Source organism: Homarus americanus, unplaced genomic scaffold, assembly GCF_018991925.1.
Source record: "Homarus americanus isolate GMGI-L3 unplaced genomic scaffold, GMGI_Hamer_2.0 scaffold26351, whole genome shotgun sequence".
NCBI classification, from domain to species: domain Eukaryota; kingdom Metazoa; phylum Arthropoda; class Malacostraca; order Decapoda; family Nephropidae; genus Homarus; species Homarus americanus.
Window position 1 is genome coordinate 1,847,748 of NW_024724368.1, and position 16,969 is coordinate 1,864,716.

The 16,969-nt window shown below is 41.9% G+C and overlaps 1 non-coding gene across 1 annotated transcript; it reads right to left on the reverse strand.

Moving 5' to 3' along the window:
• Positions 1-426: 426 nt before the first annotated feature.
• Positions 427-500, reverse strand: Trnaa-cgc. The gene has a single exon. It is a non-coding gene; the product is annotated as a tRNA-Ala (tRNA).
• Positions 501-16,969: the final 16,469 nt, after the last annotated feature.

Here is a 16,969-nt window from a genome sequence, read left to right on the forward strand (position 1 = left end):
AATTTAACTTACCAGAACCTAATCTAATTCAACCTAACAAAACCCAACCAAAACGAACTTAACCTAACCTAACCTAACCTAACCTAACCGAATCTCAACCTAACTGTACTTAGTCCTGTATCATCCTAACCTAGAATGTAAATAAATAATGGTTGCCCCTCGTGTAACGAGGATGGCCGGCCCAAGGGCCACCTAGGCGTGAGTTTGTTTAAGGTGTAGAAGCTGTCGCCAACACAACAACCACACCCTGAGTTAACGAGCTGCATGACCCAGTGTTAAGGAATAGTCCGTGAAGACCGGACAACTCGCCAACTGCACTGGCTAACTATTACCCCGGAACACGATCCGCAAATCGATTAGCATTCGGGTTCTCAATTACTGTTGGGTAGACAGAGGCAAATGGTGTAAAGAAACTTGCCCATAGTTTCACCCTGCCCGGGGATCGAACCCGGGTACACTCGCTTGCGAGGCGAGCATGCTGACCATTACACCACAGGTCGCCATTAACTTAGAATAACTTAGCCTAACACATCCGTAACATGATTCAACTTAACCTAACCCAATCTTAATATGATTTAACTTAGCCAAGCCCTAACTTGGCCTAACTTACCCTAACCCAACTGTAATATGACCTCACTTAACAACATAACCTCCTCACTTAGTACCAATGCCCCTCCCCCTCCCCCCCCCCCAAACAAAACTGGGGTCCAGGTTTTTTAGCGCTGCCAACCTAAAAAAATAAAAAGGACAGGTGTGTAAGCGAGTTGGGTTTTTTATCAGGTTATATGAGAGTGATGAAGCCTCCGAGTCCAGCTGAGTGTATATGTCAGAAGTTTGTTTATGTCGTGTCTCTGGAGTTCCTGTGTGTGTCTCATAGTGGTCAGGTCAGGTCACCCTCCTCCTCCAGGCTGTTGGTGGGTGTTGTCAGGTAGTAACTTGTCCTCCACTCTTGGAGGACACACTTCACGGCTCTGGTGATTTAAGTACATTTAAGTGTGTACTTGTGACAGCTCTTATATGTAATTAGTGTGTACCTGGAGCCCCTTTCTTGCCCACTTGGTGTGTACTTTTGGCGGTGTTCTTTGTGCACTTAGCGTGTACCTGTGGCTGTATTCTTTTTACTAGTGGTGTGTACCTGTGACGGTATTCCTTGTGTACTTAGTGTGTACCTTTGTTTATGTTCCTTGTACATTTGGTGTGTAGCTGTGGTTGTGTTTCTTTACTCACCGATGGTGCACACAGCAAGGTTTTCTCTTCCCCACAACTAGATCAATTCACAGTTGTTCATCGATAACTAAAAATAATTGAACTTTTGTGTACACAGCAGTAATCATGTACAATGAAAAACTAAATTCGTGTCGTGAAATTTGGTGAAAACATATGGTTAAACTTTTGGTGCGCTCTGCCTTGTGGTGGGGCTCTCATAATGTTTCACGAGTTATATTTAATCCTCGGACAAAACCACGACACGACTTTTGTCTTTGATTGTACATAAACTAAATCTGGGTTATTGATTTTTGTTTGTTTTTTATTAAAAATTAACAAATCTAATTTATTTGATTTAAACTGGATTTTTCTATTTCAATCTAATTTGTCAACAGTACATCAATTCCTGTCAGCAGTAGCCTCAGCTTCAGGTGTTGAACGACTCTACTCCTATCGACTTGTTCAGGAAAAGCAGCAAAACTTGTCTTTCTTTTTAAGTCTTTGAACGCAGACACTGGTCATGGTTACGAAGATGCGTTATTAAATCATAACTTGTTTGCAATGTGTGATGTAGCAAAATTAAAGAGTTGTTAGAATTAGATTTTATAAATATTAAACGCCATGTTGTATCCAAGTTTAGTGATTTAGTTGGTTTTTCTATTCACAACACTGAAGTAAACATAAAACAAGTTATCAGTGCCTTTACTTAACTCTAATGAATCCCCTACATGTTTGAAGTAGAAGTACAGTACAATAATACATGTAAGGTCAGCAAAATGGTGTCACTTACCTTAAACTTGTGTTTGTTGTTTCAGTTACTAAACAATATTGTAATTTATCTTGTGTGAACACCGACTATTAAGAGTGTAACATTACGAAAGTGAAGGTTAGGTTAGATTGACACCTGATCATCACTCATGTGGGCGCTGCTTTAAAGTGTCTCTCTCTCTCTCTCTCTCTCTCTCTCTCTCTCTCTCTCTCTCTCTCTCTCTCTCTCTCTCTCTTGGTGAAATATACAGCAGTTTAATGTTACAATGCAAAAGTTATCCCACAGTTATATTCTCATATACAAAGTTATTAATTTGAACCGAGCAGCGTACTAGTGACAGCCAGCTAGCGCATGTAAATATAATGAGCACTGTCGTATAATGAGGGATGTTGTATAATGGCCTGTTATATTATGAGGGGTGTTATATATTGGCTTATTGTATAATGAGGGGTGTTGTGAGGGTCGTATAATGAAGGGTGTCGTATTATGAAGGTGGATTATGAGGGGTGTTGTATTATGATGGCTGTATAATGAGGGGTGTTGTATTATGGGGGTTGCATATTGAGGGGTTGTAAATGGTCTTTTCTACAATGATGGGTGTTGTATAATGGTCTGTTGTATTACGAAGGGTGTTGTATTGTGAAAGTTGTATAATGATGGCTTGTATTATGAGGGTTGTATAATGAAGGGTGTTGTATAATGATCTATTGTATAATGAGGGTGTGCAGGTATAATACCTATAATACCTACTGTGTAATGACTACTGTATAATTCCTACACTATAATAAAAACTACTCTATAATGTCACCTATTCTATAATGACATCTACTGTGTCATGACAACTACTGTATAATGACAACTACTCTATAATGATAACTACTCTATAATGACAACTACTGTATAATGGCAACTCCTCTATAATGACAACTACTCTATAATGACAACTACTGTATACTGACAACTGCTATATAATGACAACTACTGTATGGCGACAACTAATGTATGATGACAGCTACTCTATAATGGCGACTACTCTATAATGACAACTATTCTATAATGACAACTACTGTAGGTTGACAACTGTATAATGACAACTACTGTAGGTTGACAACTACTGTATAATGACAACTACTCTATAATGATAACTACTCTATAATGATAACTACTCTATAATGATAACTACTGTATGATGACATCTGTATAATGACACCAACACCTTAATTCTCTGACCTCGTACAAAATTCAAGACATTTTTATAGAAATTTTCAAACTATTTATTTCCTGAATTCCTGGATTGTGTAGTGATGGTGGTAGTGTTGGTAGTAGTTGTGGTGTTGGTAGCTGTGGTAGTTTTGGTGGTTGTGGTGATATTTGTGATGGTGGTAGTGGAGATGTTTGAGGTAGTGTTGGTAGTTGTGGTAGTATTTGTGGTGATGGTAGTAATAGTGGTAGTAGTGGTGGTAGTGTTGGTAATGGTGGTAGCGTTGTTGTTGGTGGTTGTGGCAGTAGTGGTTATTATGGTGATGGGTAATGGTGGTGATGGTTATAATAGAATGGTGGTAATGGTAGTAACACAATGGTGGTGGTGGTGGTGGTGTCGCCATTACCTTACTAATTTTGTTTCTTCAGTCTACTACTAATACTACTACTACTACTACTACTACTACTAATAATAATAATAATAATAATAATAAATTCTACGTCAAAACAATACTAAAGTGATAAAAAAAAAATACCGTCATGATAAAAATTAACATTTCTACAATAGGAATAAATTCTGGATTTGAAATATACGCTTTCACATAATTAGATAATACAAAATAATTAGAATTAGCATGAAGGTCACTGTGTTTGTACCAGCGAGCCAGAACCAGCTGCTCACATCTCTCTTGTATTTTAAATGTTCCTATAATACACAAAGGTTAACTCGCGCGCCTCAGAGAATATTTAAAATGTTCAGTGAGTTTTTTTTGCATCCTGATAAACTAAAGGTTTTGGCGTCAACCCAATATTGTAGATTTGAACAAGTTAGTATAACAAACAGCGAAAAATACATGAATTCTTGAAATGCTAAATAATACTACACTAAAAAGACTATATTCTTGGTATGTTGAATTGATAAAGTGCTGAAATGTTGAGCTATTTGAATACCAAACTGCAAAAATTCTAAACTGCGAAAAGACTAAACTGCTAAAATTCTGAACTGCGAAAAGGCTAATTGCTAAAATACTGAGTTGCGAAAAGACTAAACTTCTAAAATTCAAAACTGCCGAAAGACTAAACAGCGAAAAGGCTAAGCTGATAAAATTCTAAACTGCGAAAAGGCTAAACTGCTAAAATTCTAAACTGCGAAAAGGCAAAACTGCTAAAATTCTAAACTGCTAAAAGGCTAAACTGCTAAAATTCTAAACTGCAAAAAGGCTAAACTGCTAAAATTCTAAACTGCGAAAAGGCAAAACTGCTAAAATTAAAACACCAAACGGCTACACTGATGGAAATGCCTCGGGTAAGAAATATAAAATAATCCTGCAGCGCTGAATGAAAAACAAATCGACCATTGTAATCATCTTCTTTTACGACTCATGGTTGATAAATTGTTCACATAAAACTGTGGGCAGTGTTCCCAAATTTCCTTCATGAATATTGAAATGATAAGCAGGGTTGTGTTATACCCTCTTAACCCTTTGAGGACGAAAAGGGTTGACAGCGTCATACAAAGGGTTAAATCATCATCCTCAAAGGGTTAAACCATCGTCCTCAAAGGGTTAAACCATCGTCCTCAAAGGGTTAAATCATCGTCCTAAGATAATTAAATGATCGTCCTCAAAGGGTTAAACCACCGTCTTCAAAGAGTTAAACCATCGTCCTCAAAGGGTTAAACCCATTACTGCTACTTACACAGGTATTATTAACTACTTGACACGTACCATAAAACACGTGTAATTTCCCTGCCATTTACTCTAACCACTTCACCTCCCCCACACTACTTTCTGCCGCTATCTTCCCCCCTCCTCTCTCCCCCACATCCCCCAACTCCACCACTTTCCTCCCCTACCCCTTTCCTCTCACCAACTCTCACCAATTCCCCCACCTCCTTCCTTCCACCACCACCACTCCCTCTTTCTGCTTTTCCTCTCCTCTCCTCCCCTACCTCCTCTCTCCTCCCCTCCCTCCCCCTCTACCCCTCCCCCCTCTCCCCCTGCGCCCAACCAGCTACCAAAACCATTTACTTTAATCCATGTGTAAAATCCACACAATTCAGGTTTATATAAATTAATAATTTTTCCACCTGTGTTGATTTACGTTTTAGTCATATAATTTAATGATAAATTCTATGACATTTTAAGTGATTATTTTGTTTCATATATACAGTATATCCCACTTATAAATGTTAAGAAATTTACTAAAAAACTCTGCAGTACTTGGCTATATAAATTTCAAAATCCCATTAACATCAGATATATATTTTAATCCATATACCTCACGTGAACAGGAATAACTCATTTACGACATATATATATATAATATAAACCTTAAATCATTTATATAAACAATGCAAACCCTTTACTCCAGGTATTAAAATTCCACCTCCTCCAATATATAAATCTTCAGCTATTAATCCCATGTATAAATTCACCATTAGGTAGTTGTCTCACTCGGATAATTTAATAATTCATCTGGAGTGGGAGGTAATACTGTGCTGGTGGAGGCGGCGGCAGGAACCAGGCACCATTATATAAAGTGGACGTCAATTTAAGCTGTTTTTCCCCATTGCCGCTGCGGGGTAGTGGCGCTGTCTAATTACCTTTCAATTCCCTGTGTCGTCACGTTGATATAATGAGGTGGAGGTATTGGAGCAGTGGGGCATTGTGGCTGCGTTAGTTAGCTCAATGGATGTCTTTATTTCCCCCCCCCCTTCCTTCGTTCCTCCCTTCTTCCCTGCTTTCCTTCCTTCCTTCCTTCCTTCCTTCCTTCCTTCCGTACTGACTGACTAGCTGACCAACCATGTTAATTTCGTGTATGTGTGACGTATTTTATAGTCGTGGGGATTTATAAAAGAATACCGGTATAGTGTCAGAGCAGTTTAGACGACTCACAAACAATTCCTCTTTTATGCCGTTGTTTAAAAGAAGCGAGTTAGATACGCCTTCACAGCAAAATTTCAGAAAGAAGATTTACCGTAAGACTGTCTAGGAATCTGGAACTCTGAACTGGAAGAGAAGGGGTGAGAAGAAGAGGAGAACGTGTGAGAGGGAGAAGAGGAGGGAGAGGGAGAAGAGGAGGAGGAGGGAGAGAGAGAAGAAGAGGAGGAGGAGGAGGAGGGAGAGGGAGAAGAGGAGGAGGACGAGGAAGAAGAGGGAGAGGAGGTAACCAAGTGTGAGAATCGGTCAAGTGTGAGCGGCTCAGTGGCAGGTGTGGGAGCAATGCTAAGACGGCCGGCTCTCCACCTTGATTCCTGTGGCCAGTAAACCCAGGCAGTAAAGGTTGGCTGGGCCGTGTTTAGTGGGTGCAAGAGACCACGTCACTCCTACAAGCTGTTGACTGCCTCCTGGTCTTGAGGGCTACTGAGGCCAGGGTGTGAGGCAATTGAGGTCAGGGTCAGACGCCGTTGAAAATCAAACACAGAGGTTACGAGGTCAGAGCCAGACTCCATTGAAACCAGTAGAGAACAGTCCCTACCTAGAGGCTATTAACTACCAGGCTTAAAAGCTACTGTGGCTGGGTCCATAAACAGCTGCTTAAAAGCTACTGAGGCTGTGTCCATAAACAGCTGCTTAGAAGCTACTGAGGCTGTGTCCATAGAAAAATGAGTCCTATGTTTTGGTACCGTTTCGTTTATCTCTTTATCGCATTCGTATCTTCCTGTATTTTGTCTCTTTATGCTGTATTTATGTCTTCCTGTATTTTCGTTTCATTTTATTGTATTTCTGTATCTCTATATCTTCTATAAACACCAAAAATTGTGTAATGTGTATTCGATCATTTTATTCTTCAAGTATATCTTCATTTTGTCACTGAACTTAACCTAACCTAAAACGTACGACCTACAGTATAACCAAAGCTAACTAAGGCGCTATAAATCTAACTTTGAATGCAGATCCTGAGAACGGAAGGTGATGGCGGCGGTGTGTTGGTACAGGGAGGCGCCACACTACCATAACCTTTACTTACCAAAATAATGAATGAGGTGACATCATGAGTTCCGTGTGTGTGTGTAAGAAGGGAAAGGGGGAAGTGTGTGTGTGTGTGTGTGTGCGTGGGTGCGTGTGTGTGTGTGTGTGTGTGTGTGTGTGTTGGGGGAGAGAGAAAGTATTTATATCGTACTTTATTGGTTACATGAACTAAAGTACAATACGTAGAATACAGTTTTTATCACTGTATAAAGTTCAGATGAGTACAGTACTAGGAACTCTTCGTGTGATGGACGATTACTGCTTAACCTTACCTGGAATTACCGTGATTCATCCTCTCTCTCTCTCTCTCTCTCTCTCTCTCTCTCTCTCTCTCTCTTTAACTGACAGTGCTAATTGTGTTGCTTGCTGTGAATGCTGGCTCTGCCCTGGTCCTGACAGCCGAGGCTCTCAACTCCCACTTAACGTGAAGGAAAACGAACCTTGTATTCATCATTTCTTCGTAAAATAAAAATAAAAAACATCTAGAAAAAATTATTAATTGGAAAAATGTCGTTTCTTTTTCATGCTTGTCTTCGCGCGCATTCAGAACCTTTAACAGTGATTTTAAAACTCTGTAATTGGCTGAATGGCCATCGTGACGTCATTGGTTCCAGGAAGGGAAGGGTGACGTCATGTGTAGGGTCAGCCAATGAGGAGTGACCCTCTACTCCATTATATAAAAAATAAGAGTCTAAATAGGGATAAACTAGCGTAAAGTGTATAAAGAAATATATCCTTTCGTGTCAACAGCCGCCGCCACCCTCGGTAGGTCGTGGCTGGCGGCAGTGTCAACAAACTTACACTATTAAAAGCTAAACGTCTTTTAATGGTTCACTAAAGAGAGAGACGCTTCACCTACGAGACAGCTACAGGGTGACTGGTCATATGGACCCCACACAAATAGGCTCCATGACAAACCTAACCTAACGAGATTGATTGGGGCCCAGTTCTAATGGGCCCCAATCCTATTCAGTCCTATCCTTTGGGGGCGGGGGGCGGGGGGGTTTCATGTGGTTTGGTTAGGTTAGGTTAAATTAAATTGGGGTCTATTAGGTTAGGTTAAGGTTAGTTTGTGCATTTTTAGGTTAGGTTAGGGTTGGTTGGGGTCATATTAGGTTAGGATAGGTTTGGTTAGGTTAGGTTAGGATTGGTTAGGGTCATATTAGGTTAGGTTAGGTTTTTATGGAGGTGTGTCACGAAGAGTAACTTCTACAATGAATTAATATAAGGAGTAAGGAATTATTTTCGGGGTCCAAAGAGGTGATCATATTGTTTTAGGAGACCATGTGGGTAGGAGACCATGCGGGTAGGAGACCATGTGGGTAGGAGACCATGCGGGTAGGAGACCATATAGGTAGAGATCATATGGGTAGGAGACAATAACAGTGTGTCTAAAGGACTACAAAAAAATTATCATCATGTGAGCTGTTGAACCTTTGAGGTGACCTGGCAGTAATGTTTACCTGTGTCCGTGGGTAATATATCTCCTCCTCCAAGGTTCAAGACTCACCAGGATGGTCCCCTTAGGGCACTCTTGACGTCACCTGCCCCTAATGGCTCCAGAAAAAGCATCGTGTCACCTGTGAACCCCTAAAATAATCTGTTAAAGGTATACCTGTACTGTACACCTGTGCCTCGCCTACAGTGCTCGACTAAATATTTACCTGTACTTATCCAGGTATACATGTTGACTGTTAGGGGTCTTGACTGATGTTTTCTGTTGACATCAAGATTAAAGCCACCAACCCAATTATTTGTTCAATATACAGGAGCTATTGTTAACTTCCTTCTACTGTTGACAATAATCCGTAGTACTAATTATATTTCTGAATAAAGTAAAGTATTGTGATTCTACCTTTAACTGTTCACATATGTTTGTCCTTGTATTTCTGACTAAAAATATCTGATTTTATTTTTGGTGCTCGTTTGACAAGAACTCGGGGAGGAGAGAAAAAAAATAAATGTCCTGAATAGTTGAAATATATCGAAGATCTGAGATACAATCAGGTCTCTGTCGAGCACTGAAAAATATTATGAACTATATTGGTTGTTCGAGTCGCCTCCCCTGTCTACCTACACTGAGGGAAAGGGGACAGGAAGCCGATACGTGTGGGTGATTGGAAAGGAAAAAAAATAGAGACAAAAGTTCGAAATGAAAGAAGTTTTATATGAAGTAGAGGAAAATATAGACCAGTGTTTATGTATGTGTGTAAGTTATTTGTATTTCAGATTTCAGTGAGTTTAATCAGATAGGAAAATATATCTCCTATCAAAATAGAAGATAGGACTTGACAGAAACATATGAACCCATAAAAATTAAATACTATAGATGAAAGAAACCGCAAAAATATAAATGATACAATACCAAATAAAAACAACAACAACACGTTAACACACTCTCACAAGACCATAGTCAACTAGACAACGTAACACACATAACAATTAACACCATAGGCTTTAAAACAGTATAACACGCATAACATAACACCATAATTAACAAGCCAACGTAACACACTGGCATATCTCTTCAAAGTCACCGTTAACGCAAAGAGAATGAAAAACTAATTGTCGTTGATGATTCCACCCAGAAATAAATAGCTCTCTAACCGAACATTACAATAGGCAATCAGAAACTCTCCTTAAGTCTCCTTAAGTCATCGTACTCAAGGTGTTAAGAATTCGGCTCCAACTTAGCGTGCCGGTGGATCATAGTGGTGAGATCGCTTATACCTGGCCAACAGCACTTACTACCCGCTACACACCTGCCACACACACCTACCACACCTGCTACACGCCCCCTGCACACCTGCTATACACACGCAACACACCTGCTAAGTCCCTTCTACACACTGGATTCATATATTACACTTTATTCCATATTTGCTACACACTTTCTACATATTGATCCATACCTGCAACACACCTCCCACACACGCGATACACACTTGACTCAACACTTTTTGCTCACCTGTTCCACATCTGTTCCATACCTCCCACACACTCGATACACTCACACACACATAAACAAGCACTCATACTCACCTTAACCCAAACACACATAATAATACACGCACACACTCACAGATGTACACATAATAATACACGCACACACTCACAGATGTACACACACTGACACAATTTCACTGATTCATATACGAACTACTCGAGGGGGAGGTGTGTGTGTAGAAGGGGGGAGAGGGGAGAAGAGGCGCTGGAACTTCCCCGTGCGAGCAGAGGGTTTTCCTGGTGATGGTATACTGTTACTGTTCTTCCTCGATCAATATTCAACTACACGTATATATAAATTGGCTAGGGTTATCATCCACTACTAATAGGAGGATCGTATGTTGTTGTGGATATCTGGGGCCGAGTGTGGTTGGTGTGGATACCTGGGAAAGGGTGAAGTTAGCGTGGATATCTGGGGATGAGTACAGTTGACGTGAATTTCTGTGTGGATGTGTATATGACGTAGTTTTCTGGGTAGGTAGGCGTACTGTTGGCATGGATTTCTTGGTGTGCGTGTAGTTGACGTGGATTTCTGGAAAAGTGTGGGAGCAGAGTGGGCGTGGAAACGTGTCGGGCATTGAGAAAGGGGTCAGCCTGGAGGTATTGTGTGTGTGGGAGAGAGAGAGAGAGAGAGAGAGAGAGAGAGAGAGAGAGAGAGAGAGATTTGCAGGTCAGGTTGGGACTGTCATCAATTCTAAAACTTCACGTTAGGTTGACACTCTCATCAATTCCAGACCTCCAGCTCGGGTTGGGGGCCTATCCTTAATTCCAGTTTAGGTTGGGGGCTGTCGTGAATTCCAGACCTCCCTAGCTCGTAATGGGGCTGATATCACTTCCAAATCATCAGCTTAAGTTAAAGGCTATCATCAATTCCAGACCCCAGCTTGAGTTAGGGGCTGTCATAAATTCCACACCCCCAGCTTGAGTTAGGGGCTATCATCAATTCCAGACCCCCAGCTTGAATCAGGGGTTGTCATAAATTCCAGACCCCCAGCTTGAGTTAAGGGCTATCATCAATTCCGGACCCCCAGCTTGAGTTGGCTCAGTGGGTCAGGAGACTGAGGAGGGCCAGCCAGAAACCTTCCAACACAGAACAATGAGCTGAGGCTATACACGGTGAAGTGTGGCAGTGGTGGGGGTGGTAGTCGGGGTGGTGGTGGTGGGTGGTACTCGGGGTGGTGGTGGTGGGTGGTAGTCGGGATGGTGGTGGTAGTCGGGTGGTGGGGTGGTGGTGGTGGGTGGTAGTCGGGATGGTGGTGGGTGGTGGTAGAGGTAGAGGTAGTAGGGGTGGTGATGTGTGGTGAGGGTAGTGGTGGGTGGTGGGGATGGTAATGGGTGGTGGTAGGAGGTGGTAGTGACGTTTGATGGTGGTGGTAGAGGAGTGGCCACAAGCGAACTCCCACTATAATAAGGAGTAAAGACCTATCAGGTATTATAACAACAAAGGCTCCTCTTAGCCTCCTGCAACATCTATAGTCTAAGAGGTGAACTTCTAAAGCCATCTATTGATTCCCTCTTCATGGTCAAGTCCTTTGTGTGGTTCTTGCCGGTGCTGGTCTGGCAAAGTTGTGTAAGCAAGCTAGAGATGTGTAGTGTGTGTGTGTGTGTGTGTGTGTGTGTGTGTGTGTGTGTGTGTGTGTGTGTGTGTGTGTGTGTGTGTGTGGTCCTGCCAAAATAGTTTAATTTCAATCCAAACATTTAAACCCTCATCAGCTCTTAACGTTATTCTATCCTCAATTTTCATTATCTTTGCCCCTCCCCTTCCCTCCCCTCCCTTCCCTCCCTTCCTACTCCCTTAATTCTCCTTTTCTCTTATACCTCTTATCTCCCATTCCCTTGGGCCTCTCTCTTTTTCTCACCTCTCACTCCCTCAACACCCCTTTCCTCTACTCTCACTTCTCCTTCCTCTCACTTCTCCTTCCTCTCTCTTCTCCTTTCTCCCATTTATCTCTCCTACTTCTTTCTCTCACCATTTCCTCTTATTCTCCTCGCCTCTCACACATAGTCATAATGTATTTACCACAAGAGAAAACCACAACAAACATTTACCGTAAAACAAATATGATCTTATTAGTGGACTCGTCAATCAACTTACTGGACTATGTGAGTAAGAATACCGTCAATAAGGGTCGACACAACGCTCTTCCCTCGTGTTGTTGTTAAGCTTCTTTTTTTTTTTACCTTCGTGTGTCTTGTGTTAATGAGACAAAGCTATGAATCTCGACCTCGTGTGTGTGTGTGTGTGTGTGTGTGTGTGTGTGTGTGTGTGTGTGTGTGTGTGTGTGTGTGTGTGTGTGTGAGAGAGAGAGAGAGAGAGAGATATAGTAGAGTGTCACCAGTACACGATAGCAGAAGTTAACCAGTTCACAATAGCAGCAGGTCACCAGTACACGGTAGTAGCAGGTCACCAGTACACGATAGCAGTAGGTCACCAGTACACGATAGGAGCAGGTCACCAGTTCACGAGAGCAGCAGGTCACCAGTAAACGATAGCACCAGGATACCAGTCCACGATAGCAGCAGGTCACCAGTTCACGAGAGCAGCAGGTCGCCAGTTCACGGTAGCAGCAGGTTACCAGTCCACGATAGCAGCAGGTCACCAGTAAACACGAGAACTCGTATTGAGCTACACAAGAGTAGGGTCACCAGTATACACCAGCAGGCCCCGCGTTTCACCAGGTCAGGCTTGCCGTGAGAGGGACGGGGTATACGACTCACTATATTGGGCTGTCATGCGGTCGACACCAAGTACCAATATATTGTGAATTTGAAGAGAGCTATTGACACGCTGGCCGGCCCACCCCTGAGGCGACGAAATTCTCTGAGACTCCCTTGCAATGTCCGCCTGTCCTGACCTGGCTGGCTGCCTTCGAGGGAGGTTTTTAAGCCTATGACCATTTCCTGGTTGTCTGTGTCCTACTTTATCTAGAGAGAAAGCATGTTTGGGTCTCGTCTTAATGTTGACGAATTTATTTTGTTCGCCTTCTTTGTGTCGTAGCTAAAGTGAGTCATTCTAAGGGGGAAATGTACCGCACAAACCTGGGAGTGTCGTGACCTTGAGGCTGGATTCTCAACAGTTCGTATTTTATTTTTCCTCACAAACTGAAAGAACGCAGATAATTATAGGCACAGTATAGTCTGAGAACAATTTCGATGTCATATACATTGTCATCTCAGTATCGTTGTTTCTGCGGGTCGGTTAAACGTGTCCTCACACATTCAGTTGGCGAGAAAATTCAGCTTATGAATATCAGAGAATGAACCCCGCCGAGTGAGATCCAGCGATTGGTAAAAGGAGTTTTCTCGCGAACTGAAGATGAAAGAACATTTACCCACCTTCAGGAGAACCTTGGTGCAATTTCGGTGCAATTTCAACCGCCGTCTTTGTGTCGTTGCTCAAGTGACCCAGTTGGACGCGCTCTCACGTCCACGGTTAAGACGGAAAAAAACATTAACTTATTCGCGAGTGTTTGAGAAGCAGTTGTTTGGGCTGTAAGAATTCACTGTGTAGCGGTGTGTTTACGGTAGTGGGGCAGTATATTTTGGTTATAACTGTAATGTCGACGATATGTTTCTGTTAAATCCATTCCTTGAAGTATCGAAGAAGTAATGATGCAGTAATTGTATGGAGGTGTAGTGTTTATACTGGTGGTCTGAGTTCATATAACCCGTCACTCTCTACTGTAAGTCTGTGCATCTCTCCTCTCATTTGTTCCTTCCATACATGATTTTTTCTTTTTTTTTTCTTTTTTTTACGGGGATTGGCCCACCTGGGCACAGGTCAACGACCCACAACGGGGCCGGGGGGGGGGGTGGGATAAGAAGAGAAAGAAATAAAAAAGGAAAAGGTTATATTAATCTTCACCGCGAAGATGCCGGAAAACCAGCTTTTTAAAGTGAGACAGATTGTATGAGTATGGGAACACAGAAGAAGGCAGAGCATTCCACAGTTTGGCTGTGTGAGGACAGAAGGATGCACTATAAAGGGTTATTCTAGTGTGACCAACATCCACAGAGAAACGGTGGGCACCGCGGGCAAGACGAGCGTTATGAGCCCACGGTCTTGCCGGCGGTACACAGGATGCCAAATCCACCGAACATTGCCCGTTAAAGTACCTGTAAAAGAGAGTGAAGCAACATTGCGCCGAAGAGAAAGGGAAGAAAGATTGTTCTGTTTCCTTTGACCCACTCTAGAAATTAAGTGGGAACAGAGGAAGGATGATAAACAAAGAAAATATTTCAAAAGGGAGAGATATTGTGTAGTGGCAGCGACGCCTCTTGAAAACATAGTTACATGAGGAACTGTGTGCATGTCTGGCTGACAGGTGAGTGAGTGCGTCGGAATATATATATCCGCTTAAAAAGTTTAATGAAAATATTTATGTGGCGGAAAAGTTCTGAGGCTGTGTCTGGTTCTTGGGATATTCATAGTATTTTTTTTTCAGGCGTTGTTAGTTGTTAGTGTTGTTGGTTTGTGTGTTTAATATTTATTTCATCATCTAGTGAGTTGATGAGTAGCAGCCAAATGCCTGTTATATATTACTGGTATTATAAGAGTATACATTTAACTCAAAGAAAACCCTCGTACGTCTGGTCGTTGAATATTAATATAAACTTGAAGTACACTTGAAAAAATTCATCACAAGGGTACAACATTTTCATTGAGGTCAGGAAAGACGGATTGTGGGCCAAATATCGCAGCCAAATATGTGAATAGTTATATTTGTAAAAAGATTTATGCATATCGCTGAAAGGTTGTTAACAGTAATATGTGGTGTTGGTGGATAGAGCGACACAACCACCACACCTCGACGGAACGCCACAAACCGTGAACCCCGAGACGTGACGACTGTATAACACAAGACAGGTGGTGGACACACACACACACCCCCTCGAGTCACCCAAGTGTTCTCTACCCTCACGTCTTCATCCACGACCAGCACCAGGAGGCCACTATTGCTAGTGTCAGTGTGGCCTCCAGGAGCCTCTCAACCGTGCCATTGTCCTCCGCATCCACTCGCTGTGTCGCCACTTAATATGCAGGACACGGGATAGTGTGCGTCGTGTGTGGGGGAGGGGGGGGTAGTCACTTGCCTTGCCGACTGTGGTACGGTGAAGGGACAAATAACAGTTGTAAGTATGGTGAGTGTAGACATGACAGATAAGGGTAAGATGTGAGGTAATCATTTACATACACTAAGTCAACTTCTGTATAACTCATGGTGGTTTTTCTAGCTGTATTTGATTCGGAAATTTACATCATAATCACAAAAGCTGGGAGACCTTACGTAACAAGACCAAGTGAAGGTCGTAACGCAGCAGAAGACCTTGCCAGACCTGCTTGTATGGTGGCTGCTGTGTTGACCTTAGCAAACGTCATCTGTGCCACATCTAGGGTGGAGAGTCAAAAAAGGTAGCACAGTAAAAAGTGACTCTACCAAACTCGCATAAATTTTATGCTAATTGCTGTTGTTATTGTTTTCACTTCCGGTGTGTTGACTCGATCTCCTCTTGTCTTCGTTCTCCTCACCATCTAGCGTGTGTCGAAGTCTTCCTGCAGTACGGAGTGTCGCCCGCACCCGCCCGCCCGCCTCCCAGAATAACAGAGTGAGTCAGCTGAGTTATTTAGTGTTATCGCCAAACACTCTAGGCGTGGTATACTGCCCTTAACGCTACTAAACTCTAGGCGTGGAACAGACCTGACTCTATAAACAGTAGGTGTGGAATACTTACGTCACCCAGTGCTGGATTAAAGGGGGAGGCAACCGGGGCCAGAGCTCGGGAGGCCTCCCACACAAAAGGGGCCCCAACGAAGCAGATCATGCTTTCGTCATCCAAAAACTGTACTGTGATATATATATATATATATATATATATATATATATATATATATATATATATATATATATATATATATATATATATATATATATATATATATATATATATATATATATAAAGTTTTAATGACAGGGCCCCACAACATTTAATCCGGCCCTGTCGTCACCTGATAACTAAATTTTCTTGTCATACATCTATATAAAAAGTTTGTCTGGTAATGTGAGCATAAATATGAACAGCGAAAAGAAGAAAAAAACATCCATTTAAAGTTTTGAAAGTTAGATTCGTTCTCACATCACCGGTGCGCCAGTAAGATTCGTTCTCACATCTCTGGTGCGCCAGTTAGATTCGTTCTCACATCTCTGGTGCGCCAGTTAAGATCGTTCTCACATCTCTGGTGCGCCAGTTAGATTCGTTCTCACATCTCTGGTGCGCCAGTTAAGTTCGTTCTCACATCTCCGGTGCGCCAGTTAGAGAGAAAAGAAAATGCTAAATTCAGTTGAGCCAGTTAAAGGCGTTCTCACATCTCCAGTTAGAAATAAAAAGATTAGAATTACGTACTGTTAAGAATCCGAGCTCTGGCCTTAATAGAGAAAATGGACCCTGAGACTCGTAAAAGATGTTAGCCTTTGGTGGGGTTAACAACAGCGGTGAGAGGAGGCGGTAGTGCAGGTAATGTACGAGAGCTGAATAAGTGTTTACATCTCCTAGGTAAACAATAACACGAGTTAATAAAAGAAAATACATTAGAAGATATGCCTGTCTTATGTCTTCACTGTAAACAACTTCTTACCGTAAACAAGAAGCAAAACAAAATTGCTTAACTGTTCCAATATTACATGAAAACATAAATAAAATACCGCATTGATTAGAAATTACACCAGTTTTTTTTTTCTGACATGAACAAAACTCAGAAAAAAGCGAAGATTACTATAAAAAATAAACCACTTTTCAGAGGCTCATATCTTGCAAG